Below are 13,222 nucleotides of genomic sequence, written 5' to 3'. Positions count from 1 at the left end.
GGCACAGAATATGAAATTTAATGATGAAATTAGGTAAGTGATAGTAGTTAAAAATTATATCCTAAAATCTGGGAACCTGATAATGCTTTATTTAAAGTATGGCTGTAAAAGAGTATTTTAAAAGATAAATGTCACTTTTACTTTAATTATCATGTTCAGTTTTCCCTCTTCTAGACACTTAAAGCAGTAATGCTGATATTCAAATCTGTATTTTGGAATTTCTTTCAGTTTATAATAAAAATAAAAATCAGCTTATTTTGCGTGTTTCACTCTGCACTTTAAGTAGGCAAAAAGTGTCTTTATGCTTACTACTGTTACTACACAGCATAAGTTTTCCTCCTCAAATCAGCTATACTTTAAGAGGGAAAAAATGATAACCATTAAGTATATTTCAAAAGTGAATGCATATTCAAACATGGATTGGAACACTAGAGTTCTAAAAATGTTTTACATAAAAGCTTTGTCATTGGAATTAGTGTGAAGCCCTGACTTCACTATTTTGAGGATATAACACTCATTTAGTGTATATGTTAAGAAAAATTAGCTTCATATTCATTTAACTCTTCAAGTCTCAGAAAATAGCTAAGGAGGTGCTTTGAGTACCAGCAAAGCCATGTTGTCACTCCATGACATCAACATTAAACATTCCATTCCATTCTCCACCTGTAAAACTTTCTCATTATCTTTTCTCATATTTCTTTTAAATACATTTCCCTATCTGTTAGTCTCTATTCAATACAAGCAAAAGTACATTCAAGTCCCTGATCTAGTGGTACTTTCTATTTGTGGCACCCATTACCATAACAACAACATATTAGCAACAATGCTCACAGCACCAAGACTATTTTTTTTTCTTCGAAAGGACTATTTAAATGCTGGGTCTTACTTTCATGCCATTTAAGGATTAAAAGATTTCCTCCTGGACTGGATAGTACAACTTCAATTGCCTTTAAAAAAAATCAATGCAAACTTTAAAAAGATTTACTTTCTACTTATCTTCATGATTATAAATAGAACTATTCAGAAACTGAGCAAAATGAAAAATGTTTTATTCTGTTTTCCAGTTCCATAAACATGAATATGAACACAGTATATCATACTTCTGAAATCTACTGGTGTGGTCTAAATTTAATTTCTTTTGATAATGTTTATATTCCTTTTTTGCTTCTAAAAAACCTGGCCCATTTCCATGCAAAATGAAGCATATGTTAAGATTACATATTGACTGATTTGAAACAAACTTTTGAGAATAAATGCAGGAAATTTTTAAGAAGTGGAATGGAATCATTTGGTCCCACAAAGTTCCTTAATTTTAGATTTTATGTATAAATTTTATCTCCCAATTTTTGTCTATAACAATAAATAATCTCAACAATTCTGTTTGGGGAAGTAAAGAACAGAAGTGATTTATAGACAGTAGCTTTGTTGCTCTTCACTACCATGCTACCAACTAAGCTGTCGTCAGTATTCTCAGCTCTACTTTCTTTGGACCCTGAAATAAGTTGGAAAATTCATCATTGGTACTTAATGCTTGGAAAAAGTGGTTTTGTGCATTCGAACCTGGAATTCCAGTTTACCATTAAAAACAGGCAGAGTGAAGATTTTCTTCTTTTGATTCCTTAATGTAAGTGAGGAACTCCACATAAATTCTTTACATTTTGGCAGATCTGTGCCCATAAAACAGGCTATTTAGATTATAGATTTTCTCCTGACTGGTACTGTGGCTCTGGAGCAGTGAAGTAGTCTTCCAGGAAAGACTGAATATACTCAGATGTTGGTCTTTCGTCAGGGTCCTTCTTCTAACACAGATTCATCAATTCCTGGAGGGATTCTGGGCAGTCTGGAGAGCAGGGCATCCTGTATCCTTGTTCCACCTGCTCCAGCACTTCCCAGTTCACCATACCTGGATATGGTACTCTGCCCTTTGTAGCCAGTTCTGTCTGTAGAATTCCAAATGACCATACATCAGACTTGATTGTAAATCAACCATACAGTGCTGCCTCAGGAGCTTTCCATTTGATTGGAAATTTTGCACCTTGTCTTGCTGTGTATTCATTGTCTTCGATTAATCTCACTAAACCAAAATCTGCGATTTTGCATACAAGATTTTCTCCTACAAGAATATTAGCAGCTCGAAGATTTTGGTGAATATAGTTCATTCTTTCAATATATGCCATGCCATCAGCAATCTGAGCAGCCATATCAACCAGTTGTGGAAGCTTCATACACTTTCCATCCCTTTCCTTAAGGAAATCTAATAAGCTCCCTTTTGATGTAAATTCAGTGACTATATAAATTGGTTCTTCAGAAACAACAGCATATAGTGGAACAAGTTTATCGTGTCTTAATTTTTTCATTATCTGAGCTTCTTGGAAGAAAGCTTCTGGCATCATTGTACCTGGCTTTAGTGTTTTGATTGCTACCTTTGTGGTTCCATTCCATGTTCCCACCCATACTTCACTAAACCATCCTTGTCCTAGTTTAACTTCTAGTCTCAAAGATTCTCAAGGAATTTCCCAAGCATCTTTTGCTAGACCTTGAGTCTGTGGTTCCACAGTTGAACACACAGTTGTTAACTTGTGACATAAACCATCAGCATGTTCTGTGTAGTGTTTCACCAATTTTTAAAGAGTATAAAATTGTGCTCTGGTTGTAAGGTAATATCCACTATTGTCAAGTTTCATAATTTTGTAGTGTTTCACATTATCACCCCTTACCTCATCCCAATCACAAATAGAGAGGGAATAAGCACCTTTAGTAGTTTCACTCTCTCTCACTAAAAATATACCTCGCTGATTCCCAGGATTCAGAAGTACTATCTTTCACATCTTTTCTCCTCATTTTTCCAAAATACCATTCTTCCGCCTGAATGGAATCCACAGGTGCTACATAATTGCTAGGGATATAGCCACTTTCCTGTAGCAATGGATCATGTTTCACACAAGTCTCCTTCCATATTGTTAATTACTTGAAATCGTTCACCCTTCTTAAATGAGAGGTCTTCTGTAGTTCTAGCTTCATAATCATATAAGGCCACAAATACAGTAACACCACCTGTTAAACCAGTAGGATATGAACTTGGCACCACTGACAGGAAGAAGCTCCTCCAAAAGGAGTCACCCCTGAGGATCCTCCAAATGGTGTTATGGAAAGACTGCTGAATTAACCAGTGCTCCCTTTGCCGAACACGATGGTGTCCCTGCAGTGTGATCTGCTCCATAATTGCTGGCACTTGTACTGACAGGCTCTGGAGTGTTTTCAGTTTTGTATTTATTGGCTGCAGTTTTGTTTACTTTTAATGCAGACCATTATAAAATCTACAGAAGCTGCCCTCCAGCCATGCTCTCATGAGGCACTGCAGCTGCAGCTCTGGGTAGTGGGGAAAGGGCGGTGGATGGAGGCGAGGCCCACGGGACCCACTCCCTCCTCATCCTCCAAGTCCTGGGGCATCCCGGTCCAGGACTTGTTACTTGAGGAGGAGGGAATTCCTGGGCTCCCCAACCCGTCTGCCTCACTCCCTGCCACCTCCCCGCCTGGATCCACCCACTCCACTCCTTGGCGTGTGGGAAGGGGGTACTAGAATATTATTAATCAGAAAGTCAGTTGAAGAAAATAAACTTCATTCCCAACAGTACACTGCTCAGTAACAGCCAAGAAAATGGATAGAGAAATCGCTGGTTTTTTAATTCTTGCCAATTTTCCCCTTCTGCTTCACTGTTGAAACCCAGTTCTGCAAAGTGTGCTCTGGTACAGCGACATCCATGGGATTTTCACCACGTCTCCCAGCCCCTGTCCATGCTACTTCTTGTTTACTGCTAAGGATTCTGATGATTTACACATATTCAAGATAGGGATATGTTGTTTCTGTTACATCTTCACAGACTATTAAAGATACATATGGACATTCCTGTGAGGAATAGGAAATAGTCAATGGCTACAAAGGTGCAATACACAAAAACTCTGGGTGATGTGAATTTTTTTTGTGTTTGTAGAATGTCTCTCTTTAGCAGTCATCATCCTCAGATGGGTTTAAGGATTATAATAATGGAAAAATTTCATGGATCTTTTTTCTATGAAGCAGTTCATAGGTATTTCATGGAAAAAAGTATAGAATTGCTGCCAGTGTTGTGAAGCTGTGGGTTAAACCACTGCCTGTGATGCTGGCATCCATATGGGTGCCAGTTTGAATTCCTACTGCTGTACTTCTGAGCCAGCTCCCTGCTAATGTGCCTGGGGAGGCAGCAGAAGATGGCCCAAGAAATTAGCCCGTACAACCCTCATGGGAGACTGGATGGAGTTCTAGGCTCCTGGTTTTGGCCCAGCATAACTACAGCCATTGTGACCATATGGGAATGAGCCAGTGGATGGAAGATTCTCTCTGTCTGTTTCTCTTTCTCCCTCTCAATCTCTCCCTCTCTCTCTGTAACTCTGCATTCCAAATGAATAAATAAATCTTTTTTAAAAATGTAGAGTGGGTAAATTTTGACTCAGGCAGAGTGAGTATCACACAGGGAAGGCTTCAGGAGGCAGTAATGCTTCCTCCTGATTAGTGTTAGTGCATGCAGGTCAGTCTCAAATATTTGCTGGAGTCTACTGTCAGCAGTACATTTAAAAAATCCATTTGGGCCAAATATTTGCCATACCAGTTAAAAAAAAAAGATTTATTTCTTTGAATTGCAGAGCGACAGAGATAGAGAGAGAGAGAGAGAGAGAGAGAGAAGAAGAAATCTTCCATCTACTGGTTCACTCTGAAGTGCTTGCAGCACTAGGGGCTGGGCCAGGCCAGAGCCAGGAACTCCATCCAGATCTCCCATTGGGGTGGCAGGGACCCAAGAACTTGGGCCATCTCCTGCTGCATTCCCAGGGAGCTGCACTCTCATATGCGATGCTGGTGTCATAGGTGTGGCTTAACCCACTGTGCCACAAGGCTGGCCCCTACCTTTCCGACTTTTTGATTTAGATTGCTGCTTTCTTTTTTTTTTTTTTTTTTAGCACAACTTACATATTTCAAATGGACAACAAATTAGTATCATTTACAGTATCTTTAGATAAATCTCCTTTGCATGGGAGCTTCCTTTCCAGTACTTTGAGGCCTACAGGATGACCTAGCAGATTCCTACTGCAGAGGGCACTGCTGTAGCACTGCCCCTCGGGCAGCTGAGGCAGCTTCATGTTGTCCTTGGCCATCATCAGGCGCCGCAGCTCCTATGGCACCACTCAGATGCTGTACGAGTTCTGCCACTTTGCTGGCACAGAGATGGCTCTTGGGTCCACCACTCCGTTGGAACTGTTAACTCCATTCATATTAATTTTTGTTACAAATCATACAAAGGGGGGTGCTTCTGAAATCAGAAAAGACCCCCTAAAATTTACACTAAAATGTGGCCCTTTAAAGTTCCCTAGAAATGCTACCTGGGGTGCCACATGTGCTACCGGAATTTGGGGTACCTTATGATTTCACCACGGGCTTATTGCTAAATCCCCGATATTAATAAGCCCAAGAGGGTTCTTGCCTAATATTTAGAGAAGAATTCTAAATACCGGCACAGATAAATGAGGCAGCATGGTATGTTTTAAGCTTTTATTTAGTGAGAAAGATGCATAGAAGAGTGAGAGCTTTATTTAAGAGAGAGAGGTAAATAGGGGTTCATACTGAGCACCAGCAACCAGCCACGTGGAAGAACATCTAGATCTGTATTGGCCAGGTGGCCTGAAAGCCATGTGCCCTGGAGGCGTGGGGCTACAGCAAGTCCCCTCCTGGCAAGAGGCCAGGGAAGAAGAGCGGGCCGGGCCACACCATGTCCCAGCTTTTAACCCACTTCCAAAGGGGAGTGGTTAATTAATATAATTGGCTAGTGGGCACCCAGGTGTGGTCATAAAGGGGGATGTGGCCACACAGGGGCATGGCAAAGGCATCAGGCAGGGACATGGCAAAGGCATCAGGCAGGGGCATGAGGACAGGGGCATGGCAAAGGTGTGGTCTTCAAGTTCACAAATCTAATCAATTTTAGCCTGTATGCTTGCCTACTTCACTTCTGGGAATTTGGGTCCACATTCTATTTAAGGCTGTATATTCTGTTTCCGTAAATTATTCTTGAAGGCCCAATTAATATCCCTGTCCATCTCGTAAGCATCATGTCTTCGTCATCTTCTAGACCCCAGCTAACTATGCCATCTCCTACTCCCTTCTGGCCTTCTTCGAGTTCTTCCAACAGTTGGAAATTGCGAGGGACTTTTACTCTCAAGCCCGTGGTGGCTGCCATCTTGCATCGCTGGAGCTCGAAGGCCAGCCCCTTCACTCTGCGTCCATCCCGGGCCCTGGTGCACAGGCGCACGTGCGCGCACAGACCGATTGCTGCTTTTTTCAGGAGCAGGTGATTAGAGTAGTTACATTTATGTATTTGATTGCAGCTGATTCAAAAGTACTTTTATTCCAGCCTCTTGAAGTATTTTAGAGGTGACAAGTTAGAATTGTTTTGTTTTGGGCTGATGGGTCTTAAACGCTGCTTTCATTTTTGGTCTTCTTTGGAATAGAGTCTCATTCATGGGGCTGGACCGGCTGTAAAGGATGACCTCGCTAGAACCCAGAGTACAGGGAGACACTCTCCAAATTTGGTGTCTGGCCAGAATGCTGCCCAGTAGACAGTATACATCACTTTTTGTCCAGCAGCTGACATGCCTTTATTTGAAAAACAAAATTTCTAGGGCACCTTGGGGCTGCCATTTCAAACTGGCTGGAATGCTGATTTCTCACTAGCAAGAATGCTCAAAATGTCCAATAATTTCTGATATTGCAGCAACTGTTTATGCTCCAGCTGTCAGAAAAGAAAATGAAAATGTTTTCCTCATCCGTTATTTTACTGGAATGAACATGCTTTTGGAAATAACAAACCCATCAAGTTCACCATGCGTCTCCCTGCCACCTCCCCTTCCATTCTTTCCCACATGCCTTTCTCCCCTCCTCCACTTCTCTCTTGTCTCCTCATTTATATAGTTCCTTGCCTCCCATTTCTTTTGATTTTTTTAAAGCCTTAAGAATGCAGATAAAAATTTTTCCCAGTATACTGTTGATTTTAGTTGTAAAGGAGAAGACAGTTGGCAGAAGAGAATAGACACCAGCCTTGCGTGAGTACCTGTTACAGGCACTTGGAGATGCACTTTTTTTTTTTTTTTTTTGACAGGCAGAGTGGACAGTGAGAGAGAGAGACAGAGAGAAAGGTCTTCCTTTTGCCGTTGGTTCACCCTCCAATGGCCACCATGGCCAGCGCGCTGTGGCCGGCGCACTGCGCTGATCTGAAGGCAGGAGCCAGGTGCTTTTCCTGGTCTCCCATGTGGGTGCAGGGCCCAAGTACTTGGGCCATCCTCCACTGCACTCCCTGGCCATAGCAGGGAGCTGGCCTGGAAGAGGGGCAACCGGGACAGAATCCGGCGCCCCGACCAGGACTAGAACCCAGTGTGTGAGCGCCGCAAGGCAGAGGATTAGCCTGTTGAGCCACGGCGCCGGCCAGTCATAGATTTTTATAAATGAAATGTTTCATGAATTGGATACGCAAGGAGATATGACAATTTTTCAAAGGTATTAAAGATTTCAGAATGCAATTATTTACATATAATATCTCAGAGATCAACAGTTCCAGGATTAACTTCCTTTGTAATGTCTGTGACAAAAAAAAACATTTTTCTTACAAAAATGCTACTAATACCCTCACTTCAGAAAATATTTTCCCTTAAACTCAGAGTACTTTATCATTGCAATAGCAATAAGAGGTAAAGAAGGCCATTAAACATTTTATAGGATAACTGATTGATTCAGTAATAAGATGAAGGCATTAATAGCTATTAAATAAGTTTTAAAATTATGAGATAGAGTAACATAAACTATTATGGCAAAACATAAATAACTTCATATATATATTGCTAGGCCAAGGAGTTAAGTGGTAATTTATAAAAAGGCCAGGTGATTGTTAATTAAATGTAAAAGAAATATGAAAGGAGAGGGAAATGAACTGAGTATACATCACAAAGTTTCAGGGAAAAAATTAAATTCTTTAGAAAAAATGTTAAGCACCAAAAAAACATTGACTGCTACTTTTCTACGCAAATACTAGTCCTTTTTATGATGTGTAATTTAAAATTGATTTCAGAGTTCAAGAAAGAACATAAACCAAATCATTATCAGCTCAAATTTATCAGTTACATGAGGATACCTCAAAATATTAATGGAAAATGGAATTAAAAGATAAAAAGTGTCAACTTATTTCTCAATATGAGCCCCATCAAATTCAAGAAACTACTTAGTCCATTCCTAAAATGTTGAAATTCCTAGGAACTGAACTTTGTCAATGTGGTCCTTTTTCTATTATTAATTGAAGAAAAATGAGCACCTTTAATTTATTATTTTTTTCAGGATTAGGAAACAAAAAGAAGTCCAAAGGAGCCAAATGAGGATACCTTATGATTTTGCATCAAAACTGTCATAAAAATGCCCTCATTTGATGAGAGGAATGAGCAGAGGCATTGCCACGGTGGAGAAAGTACTCTCTAGTGAAGTTTTCTGCTAAAGTTTAGGCTTTCTCAAAACACATCCTAATATGCAGATATGATTATTCTTTGGTCATGCAGAAAGTCAACAAGCAAAAATGTTCTGAGCATCCAAAAACACTAGTACATGATTTTGCTCTTGGCTGATCCACTGCTGATTTGACAAGATCACTTTCACCTCTTGGCAGCCATTGCTTTGGCTTCAAGAATGAATTGGTGGGCCGGCGCCGTGGCTCAATAGGCTAATCCTCCACCTTGCGGCGCCGGCACACCGGGTTCTAGTCCCGGTTGGGGCGCCAGATTCTGTCCCGGTTGCCCCTCTTCCAGGCCAGCTCTCTGCTATGGCCAAGGAGTGCAGTGGAGGATGGCCCAGGTGCTTGGGCCCTGCACCCCATGGGAGACCAGGAAAAGCACCTGGATCCTGGCTCCTGCCATCGGATCAGCGCGGTGCGCCGGCTGCAGCGGCGGCCATTGGAGGGTGAACCAACGGCAAAGGAAGACCTTTCTCTCTCTGTCTCTCTCTCTCACTGTCCACTCTGCCTGTCAAAAATAAAAATAAAAATAAAAATAAAAAAAAAAAAAAAAAAGAATGAATTGGTGAAACCATGCTTCATCTCCTGTTACAGTTCTTCCAAGATATGCTTCAGAATCTTGATCTCATTTGTTTAAAATTCCCAATGAAGACTCTGCTCTTCTCTGGAGCTGGTTTGAGTACAGTGAGCACCCAGTGAGCAGAAAGTTTGCTCAACTTTAATTTAATTATGTAAGCTGAACCAATAGGAATATATATGCACTCTTAGCTCTTGTTTTACTGTTAATTGCTCATCATCTTCCATTAAGGCGTGACAGTTTATCTTTTTTTTAATTTGCAAACTTACTGGGCTTCATCTTCAACATAGTCATACCCTTTTTAAAATTGGTTATCAGTTTGTAAACTACACATTTCTTTGAGGCCTTGTCTCTGCTAACTTTTTGTAATACATCAAAAATATCACCATGCTTTTATCCAAGCATCACCATAAATTTGATATTTATTCTTGTTTCAATTTTAGCAGAATTCATGCTGCTCTGATAGTGGCTCTTTTTCAAACTGATGTCTTATCATTCCTAGTGCCTCAAACTAGATCCTGTTCAGATACATTAACAAGTTAGTATGAGTTTACTTTGGTGCAAAAACATTTTGAAATCATGCAGTTTTCCCATAACATACACTTTCCATGAACTTTTTGAAGACACCTTCTGTCTAAGACTTATCAAATTAAAAAATAAATTTCGTCTCACTGGGAGTAATTATCAGTAAATTTCCAGATCAGATGAAGAAAGGCATATTGTTCTCGTGTTTTTTATGAGATTAGGGCACTGATGAAATATCAGTCCCGTAAGATGGAGATATGACTCACAGAATTCACCTAATCAAATCCTGGTCCATATTTTCTAACCATCAGTGTCCTAGTTCCATCCCACACATTTTTTCCCATGTTAGTCATACTAAATAACACAATTGCATGTTCTTCATACCTTCTCAGTGACAGTATCACTATTTTCAAAATCTGCTGAATGATTCCCCAGGGCAACTCGAAGCAGAGCATCAAACAAAGGCTTTGCTAATTCTTGTTTCAATCACCTTTGAGTGGGAAAAATGGTCCCTTATTTCCAATAATGTATTTTCCACAGACAAGTTCTAAGGTAAAATAAAAGACACTTAAGAATATTAATAATAAGCTTTTAAAAAAGTAACAAGTAAGTGATAAATTGACAATTATTTAGCAAGTAGAAAACTAGCCCATTTATTTGCAGTTAATATGAAATTTAAATGACTGCATAAATACTTGGCTTTTATACAACATCCTACTGTTAAATTAATAACATTTTTGTTTATCAAATACATTATTCATTTGGTTTTAAATTTCTGTGCATCCTAATTTAATTATGAAAAAATTCCTTGAAACATCAGCATTTTGATTAACCATCTCTGAAGTTTACAAATTCCTTATGGTTAGATATTTCTTTTCTTTAAAAAAAAGATTTATTTATTTGAAAGGTAGAATTAGAGAGAGAGAAGGAGAGACAGAGAGTGAGGTCTCCCATCCACTGGTTTACTCCCCAAATGGCCACAATGGCCAAGATAGGTCCAGAAGTAAGCCAGGAGCCAGGAGCTTCTTCCTGGTCCCCCATAGGGGTTCAGGGGCCCAAGGCCTTGGGCCATCCTCTGCAGCTTCCCCAGGCACATTAGCAGGGAGCTGGATGGGAAGTGGAGCACCTGGGCCTCGAACTGCTGCCCATATGGGAAGCCAGTGCTGCAGAGAGCAGCTTAACCCACTAGCCACAGCACAGGCCCCTAGAGATTTCCAAGACACTAACAAATGGTTCTTTCCTAATTTTTTTCTCTCTCTCTGTTTTTCACTCCTTCCCTTCTGTGTTTAAGGAAGTTCTTGCTACTTTCCTAAACCAGGTGATGAAATCATAAAGATGGCTAAAAAACTGGCTTCTCTCTTTGGAAGACAACAAGAAACAGATATGTACAAACCAGATATGATGACAACCATGTACCATAGCTATAAACAAAGTACTTTGAGGAAAGAAAAGAAAGAACAAGAGATCTGTCAAAAGTGTCCTAGGGGAGGAGCTGCATTTGATGGACAGCAAAGAACAAGAAGGAGAGAGCAGATGTAGAAACAAGGGAAAGACCGTACAAGCTAGAACATGTACCAAAGCACAGAAATAATAGCAAAGAATGGCACTCAGTATAGTTGATTGTAGCAAAGTAAGGAATGGCAGCATAATGAGGTTGAAGAAAGAAGTAAAGGGGCCGGTGCTGTGGCATAGCGGGTAAAGCCACCACCTGCAGTGCTGGCATCCCATACGGGCATCAGTTCGAATCCCAGCTGCTCCACTTTTTTTTAGATTTATTTATTTATTTGAAAGGCGGAGTTACACACACACACACACACACACAGAGAGAGAGAGAGAAAGAGAGAGAGAGTCTTCCATCCACTGGTCCACTCCCCAATTGGCTACAACAGCTGGAGCTGTGCCGATCTGAAGCCAGGAGCCAGGAGCTTCTTCTGGGCCTCCCACATGGGTGAAGGGGCCCAAAGACTTGGGCCATCTTCCACTTCTTACCCAGGCTATAGCAGAGAGTTGGACTGGATGTGGAGTAGCCAGAACTCAAACTGGCATCACGCGGAGGCTTTACCTGCTATGTCACAGTGCCGGCCCCTGCTCCACTTCTAATCCAGCTCCTTGCTATGGTATGGGAAAGCAGCAAAAGATGGTCCAAGTCCTTAGGCTCCTGCACCCATGTGGGAGACCTAGAAGAAGCTCCTGGCTCCTGCCTTTGGATCAGCCCAGGCCCAGCCATTGTGGCCATTTGGGGAGTGAACTAGCAGATGGAAGCTCTCTCTCTCTCTCTCAGTCTCTGCCTCTCTCTGAAACCTTGTTTTTCAAATAAATAAAATAAATATTTCATTAAAAAAGGCAGTAAAGCAAGAGTGTGAAGAATTTTGTATGCTATGCTAAATAGTGTGAATTTTAATTGTGAGCAATATGAAAGTATCAAGATTAGAAGAAAGATTTATTCATTTATTTGAAAAACAGTGTTACAGAGAGAGGAGGAGGAGAGACAGAGAGATATCTTCTATCCACTGCTTTATTCTCCACTAACAGCCAGGGCTGGGCCAGGCCAAAGCCAGGAGCTAAGAGCTTCATCCAGGTCTCCCATATGGATGCAGGAGCCCAAGCACTTGGGTCATCTTCTGCTGCTTTCCCAGGCATGTTATCAAAGAGCTGGATTGGAAGTGGAGCAGCCAGGACTCAAACTGACACCCACAAAGGATGCCAGTGTTGCAGGCGCCTGCTTAACTCGTTGCGCCATAATGCTGCCTCAAACATCAAGACTGGTTAGGAGGCTACACAGAGGCTGGTACTGCAAGAGGGAGAGCCTGTTATCTGACAGAAGAGTTAGGGTTGAGTTAATAAGGAAAAGGAGTCCACATTCCAAGGTTCCTTAGAAGCAGGACCTAATACTCAGGATTTCTTTCTTGGTGAGAAGTCGTCTCAGGAGAAATCTGGATGGGTGCAAGGGAAACACAAGTCATGGAAAGAATCCAGAAATTCACGTAGTTTTCAGGTAAGGCCCAGTCCCAGACTCATTACACGGGGAGCTCTGGAGCCTGAACTGTACACAGGGACTGTCCTCATTCCCCAGATCCACATCCAACAACCACTGGCTATGAGCACACTTCCTCTAGGTAACTCTAGGTGAGGCATCCCATTAGCCATGGGCAATCCTCAGAAGATAGATGCAGATGCAGTAGATGATGCCATATGAGGACATCAGCCTGGTTAAATTCTCAGTGCAACGTGAGGAACATACATACAGACAAGATATGATGAGAACTATACACACTCGAGCTACAAACCAAGGTAATGGGACCAGGGCACCCAAATAGGCACCATTCCAAGACTGTGAACTTTGAAACACAACATCCATTTTACTGATCTGACACTTAATGCATAAACTTTTCCACATGGGGCTTCGACATTCCCAACTGAACAGTAAGCTTCTTTAGGGTAAAAATGGGATCATGTGCTCTCTTTGCGTCCTCCACAGTACTTAGTACTATCCTAAGCATACAGAGCTTCTCAAAATGTAAAATCATTGAAAAGATAAAATGACAAC

At 41.1% G+C, this 13,222-nt stretch overlaps 3 pseudogenes across 1 annotated transcript; all 3 read right to left on the bottom strand.

The window, feature by feature from the left end:
- Nucleotides 1-1,677: 1,677 nt before the first annotated feature.
- LOC100350513 (tyrosine-protein kinase Yes pseudogene) lies at nucleotides 1,678-3,536 on the bottom strand (annotated as a pseudogene).
- A 1,449-nt stretch (nucleotides 3,537-4,985) lies between these two features.
- Nucleotides 4,986-5,686, bottom strand: LOC149122604 (ubiquitin-conjugating enzyme E2 variant 1 pseudogene; annotated as a pseudogene).
- LOC149122603 (ubiquitin-conjugating enzyme E2 variant 1 pseudogene) lies at nucleotides 5,568-11,488 on the bottom strand (annotated as a pseudogene). Its single transcript, XR_016219020.1, has 2 exons — nucleotides 10,060-11,488; nucleotides 5,568-6,815 (listed from the first exon to the last, which is right to left on the bottom strand). The product of XR_016219020.1 is annotated as a ubiquitin-conjugating enzyme E2 variant 1 pseudogene (transcript).
- Nucleotides 11,489-13,222: the final 1,734 nt, after the last annotated feature.

This window comes from Oryctolagus cuniculus, chromosome 13, assembly GCF_051225735.1.
Source record: "Oryctolagus cuniculus isolate XC-2025 breed Fujian yellow rabbit chromosome 13, ASM5122573v1, whole genome shotgun sequence".
Classification (NCBI taxonomy): domain Eukaryota; kingdom Metazoa; phylum Chordata; class Mammalia; order Lagomorpha; family Leporidae; genus Oryctolagus; species Oryctolagus cuniculus.
Note: the sequence above shows the minus strand (reverse complement) of the source record. Positions and strands in the feature narration are given on the sequence as shown.